Raw genomic sequence first — 6,000 nt, 5'->3', positions numbered from 1 at the left:
TGGGTCTCTATTCTGATATTGAGGCAATGCTGGGGCACCTGAAGATGCCCAAACTCCTCACCATGGCCTACCCCACCTACCGGGATGTCTCCTGTCAGTTCTTGTCTTCCCTTGAGGTCACTTACCATGACGATCCGCACGTGAGGCAGGGATGGGGCAAAATAAAGTTCAGGGTCAATGGGAGAGAGTACAACATGAACTTCAAAGACATTGGGAGACTCATGGGTTTCCAAGACTTGGCAGACTACTCCCTTCCCAAGTGTGAAAACCTCCCCGCTCAGCTTTGGAAGCTAATCACTAGAAACAAACACTCTACCGGGGCTGACAAGAACTCACATATACGGCACCCGTCTGTACGCTACCTCCATAGGATGCTCGTCCATGCATTTTACCCACGGAAGCAAGCTGGTAGTGTCACCGAGGAAGACATGTGCTTGCTCTGCCCGGCTATCCGCCCCTATGCCCCACCTGGAACGTTGCCCCTTCCAAGCAACGACATTTATGCTTCCTTCGGGATGGTCAGTTTCTTCGTAAATCGTCTCGAGCACTACAGAGACTGGGCATGGTACACAACTGATTCGCAACCAAAGGTTGGGATAGGTGGAATGATCACGCCACTGCTCCAATTTATGAATGTTCCTTTGGGAAAGGACGCAGCAGGGCCTAAGTTCATCGATGGCACTTACTTGAGGATTGCCACCTATTTCAGTGGGATGTATGGGAAGGACTACGTCTACCACTACTACTTGCAGGGCAAGCCGGTCGAAGTGGCTCTTCCAAACCAGAGGCTGACGAGCTTAGAGATACCTGGAGCTATCAGCTTCAACTTATCCCAAGAAGACTTTCTTGGAGAACACGGGTCTCTCGGTCCCATTGCTGCACAAAGGAAAAGGAGTGTTCCGACGAGACACGACTTCACAGAACCTCCTAGGGAAGAATCTGTACCCATCTATGGACCTCCACGCTACTACTTCAAGCCGCATGATGGAGTCCTTCCCCCTGGTGCGCTTCGTGATGCTCATGACCACATTAGCCGACTTTAGCGATGGAACAAGGCACAAGACAGAACGATCGAAAAGCTGAAGGACAAGTGCAAGGCGCTGAGCAAGACGGTGAAGAAACAAGCAAAGACTTCAGCCAAGTTCATGAAGAAAGTGGTCGATGTCTTGACCAGAGGAGGAATAGCTGGATGTAGCTCAGCGGACTTCGCCTTCTCGAACACATCAGTCCCCCAGCCCCCACCTCACCCAAACTGATCTTGGTTTACCACTCACTGATAGACAGCTCCAGCGACAACGGAGGAACCCACCCACTCAGCCTTCCGCCTCTGGAAACAAGTCTCCATCCCTAGCCTCTTCAGAAAGTGAACCTGAGATTGAAGAAGTTCAGAGCCAACAATGGTATGGAGACTACAGCTCAGGACATGGAGGTTACTACGCCACGTTTCCGCCGGACGACGATGATGCTGGGGCATCTGCCCCCACTTACTATCCTTGAAGGTATTTCTCTACTTTCCCCTGTATATACCATTTCGTTTTTGCATATTAGTTTTCTCATTTTGGGTATCTCCCTCTCCTTGACAACACAGAGACTGTGTCATTTAAGTTTGGGGGAGGTACAAAGTATTTGATCATGTTTGCTTTGATGTTGTTTCATTGAGTCATGCATTGCATATCTATTTGCATATAAAAAAAAATCATTTAGTTTGCATCATTTTCATTTCTAGGAGAGTCTAGAGCATATAGGTTGCATTCACTTGCATTGGGAGCAATGATTTTAAATGCCTTGTAAAGAACACTACTTTTCACCTGAGTAGCTTATGCACCTCTCAAAAGGATTTGTATGCTTCGAGCCTTGAAAACTCTTCCTGAAACTTGTTGATTGCTGAAACTCAGTCTTTGAAGCCAACTACAACCTTATTTGAACTGAACGAACTTAATGCATCTTGCTCATGGTCCCTTGTGTACTGAATCATGGATATACACACTTGAGTTGTCACATCCTTTATGCCAATCTTTTTGACAACCTCTAGTGGTAGACCTCTCCCCAAAATCCCTTCCTCTGTTTAAGCCTTCATTGATTGATGAGTGAGGCCTTTTTCGGAAAGTATTACATGCACATAATGTTGAGAGTATCGGGAACGACAATGCTTGATTTTCATTCTTGCTAGATTAGGCACATTATTGTCTAGCCATAGGATGGGGGTGAGTGTTGTGAAGTTCGATTTGGGAGTATGAGAAAGTTGAAGGAAAAGAGTGAACTCTTGTGTTTAATTGACTAGTTTTTATGAGATAAGTAGAGAAACTTCTAGCTCGATTTGTGAAAAGTCTTGGCCCCCAAACAAAAACAAAATTAAAAAAAAAGGGGCTAGCAAAGTTGTTTAGAGCTAAGATTTGTTTAGAAGTTAAGAAAATCCTTTATAGATTTCAAAGAAAAAGAGTTGTATGTGCAAAGTGTTCTTGGGGTCTTTTGGTGAGAGATGGGAGTTGGGTTCGACATTATGAAGTGATTGAGTAACTTGTATAATTGGGAAAAGGGTAGAACAATGGAGATTGAGCATTGTATGCATCAGTTGGTCCCTTTCTTAGATATATTATGTGCAATATCAAGGCTACTCGTTTCGAGAGTAAACCACTTTAAAAGATCATGGATTTCGAACCTCTTGACCCACTTGAATAAAAGCCTTCCCTTACTCAACCAAATGATTTGGACCAATTGACCATTTGCAAGAATTCACTTGATGTTTTATGCTTAATGAATGTGAGAGTTGGTTGATTTGAATGTGTGGATGCTTGATGATGAGTATAAGGGCAAAAAGAGTTGAGATAGGCCTAGAGAAGTTAGAGTGTAATAAGAGAGTGTGCTCATGTTAGATTAGATGTTGAATCGAGTGCTAGTTGTGTTTCTTTTTGGCTATGAGCTCCCACCTTCAAACCTCTCTCCCTATGAGTTCTAGAAAGTTCACTTGTGGACAAGTAAAAGAACAAGTTTGGGGGAGTTGATATCTTGCATATTTTCATTGTCTTATCCATTCACCCATGTGCATTTTGATCATATAGACTAGGATTTAGCCATGTTTAGGTTGCATTTTGCATACATGAGTCCTTATCAGGTATTGGAGTACCACATGGAGTTCTTGGAGACATTTGGGTACATTTGGAGCTCAAAAGAGGTGAAAAAGGTGATCATTGGACGAGCAGTGCATGGGAGCGACCTCACCGGAGCAACACCGTGAAGTCGCTGTGACACCCTTTCAGAGCGACTTGACCGGAGCGACGCAGCGAGGTCGCTCGCGTCTCCATCACCCGGAGCGACTTGACCGGAGCGACGCAGCGAGGTCGCTTGCGTCTCCATCACTCGGAGCGACGTGACCGGAGCGACACAGCGAGGTCGCTCGCGAAGAGCGACCCAGAGCGACATCTCGCAGCGACCCCTCCAGGTCGCCCCCGAAGCCTGGAGCGACCTCTCGGAGCGACTACTGGAGGTCGCTGCGCGACGTCTGATTACTCGAATTCATTTCTACTCAAAGGCCTTTTGGTCATTTTATTATGCACGTTTTTACTTCTGAAAACCTATGTTTTAAGTACTCTTGGCAGCCACCAGACAGATTATCTTTTTTCTAAGAAAAAACCTTTGGAAAGTTCATCTCTTGAAGCATCTTTGTTCATCTAGTTATTGCAATTCTGTGTCTCCAATTCGTTGTTGTATCCCTCTGTATGATTAATCTGAAATCCAAAATGGGTTTAAGAGGAATCATGAAGAGTAGTGAGTAATCACCATTTGAATTCATGGGTTAGGAAGATTAAGGTTGATTAGGTTAGAGCTAGGATATTTTAGAGTAGGCCATTCCAAAACCTTGCTAGTAGAGTAATCATAATGCATCTTCTGAGTTAGCTTCTCAAAAATTGATCTTTAGGCATTTCCCACCCAAAAGGTGTTCGATGAAATGCCTGAAACAACTCTTCTAAGCTTTTAGCATATTTTGCCAAAGACATTTGTTGTTAGAAATGCTAAGATAGCCTTAGACCTGTTAGTAATGATTGCTTCCATATTATTCAACCGAATACATTTGTTGTTTGAAATGTGTTAGTAAATGAACATTCATCTAGACATAGAGTTTGTTTAGAATCGTATCTAAGCTTAAGGTTGATAGTTTGATTGTTCGTTTGTCATCCTTAGTTCGAAACTTGATCACCCAAGGTCTAATTTCTATGCCCATGAGTTCTCATTTCCTTAGTTAAGAAAGTCAACTCATTAACCGTTTTTATTATTCTGAAACTGCATTAGTAATAATCATTAGTTTAGAAAACCTTTAAAATCATCGGTTGCACTTAGATTAAGTAAGTACTTGCATTATCAGTGCTTGAAATCCCTTGGAATTGGTTCGACAATCATTTATACTACAACATTTGTCTTAGGAGCCTTGAAAACTCCTAATATCACATGCATGGTTTTTCTTTACGTTATTTTTACTGTTTGCGAATAGAGCTGGACAAATTATTCATAAATTTTGATTCGATTCGTTATCCGTTTTGATTCGAACCGAAAAATCCGAATATCCATTACTCTAGGAAGCAAATTAAATACTAAAATGCAATGTCCGTAAAAAAAAAGCAAATCACAAATAACAATATTTATAGGAATGGATATCCAATTTGATCCGTTATATGCATATATATATACATATATTTAAAAATTTATATATAAGTTATATATTATAGTTTATATAAATTTTACAATATTTTTGTTTTTAAATAATTTCATTTTAAGAATTTTATTTTTCATTTATTATTTTGGAAAAAAATGTCATTTAATATTAATTAACAGTATCTTTATATATTTTTATTAACCATCTTTGTATACTTTTACATACACATACATGTGTACATTGACGTGAGCACCTTATAACTAAGTATTTACCACAACTGAAATATATAATTTTTTTGGAAGTTAAAATATTTTTTTTTCTTAATCTTCTTTCACTATCGACCAAATTTTAGTAAAATGATTTGTCTTAATAATTTTCTTTTCTTCTTTTAACTATTATCCGATTAGAAACTATAATATGAAACCATTGGTTCGACATCACGACTATCGAAGATTCATAATATGAAAACAAACAAATAATAGTAATTTTTTATTATCACAGACAAAAAAAACAAAAACATCAAACATTTTAACCGAACAAATCAAATAAATATTAATTTAAAATGATAGTTATATTTTAGGAGATTAAAAACCAAAAAACAACCTAAAACCGAACCGATATCCATATTAAACAGATTAATGTCTCCTTATTAAAAAATAATTAAACTAATAATCACATTCCGCGCAAGCCGCAGGTTATTACCTAGTCAAAATATATACTAACTACTGTCTAATATTGTTACTTTGTATGTTGTTAACCACCAACAGTCTAATATTTTGTTATAGACCATCCGGGAACAAAGTATGAGAACATGAAAGTTTAAAAGGTAAGTATATGTAAGACCAGAACCACGGAGTCTTACAAAAATGTGACAAGAGTTTTTCAATAACTTTGTATATCATAGTCTTAGAGAGCATCTTCGGAGTCTTAAAAAATCCTCAAAAGATAGTCTCTCAAGCTTTAGAAAAAATATACATAATAATATCAGAGATTCAGTTTGAGATTCTTATTGATAAACACAGGGACACTATACTAACTTACCCCATAATTGTTTTCTCCATATATGTATATTTTTTTCTTCTTTGAAACACTTCTCCACATATATACATACACATATATCAATATTTTCGATCTGTTTCAGTTTCATTGTTCAGAAATTCCAAATGCAATCGACCTCAACCGTTGTAACCACAGTGACAATCATGTTATTTTTGGCTTAAAACCAGACCGAATGACAATCATATCCCTATATATTAATTGAAGATCATTTAAAAAGTCATAACCTTAAATTTGTACTAATTAAAAATAGATCATGCTTAGGTATCAATTAATTAGGATAACAATTTAGTTTG

The sequence above is a fragment of the Brassica napus genome, chromosome C2 (assembly GCF_020379485.1).
Source record: "Brassica napus cultivar Da-Ae chromosome C2, Da-Ae, whole genome shotgun sequence".
In the NCBI taxonomy this organism is placed as follows: domain Eukaryota; kingdom Viridiplantae; phylum Streptophyta; class Magnoliopsida; order Brassicales; family Brassicaceae; genus Brassica; species Brassica napus.
The sequence above is the reverse complement of the archived record's forward strand: the minus strand, read 5'-3'. Positions refer to the sequence as shown.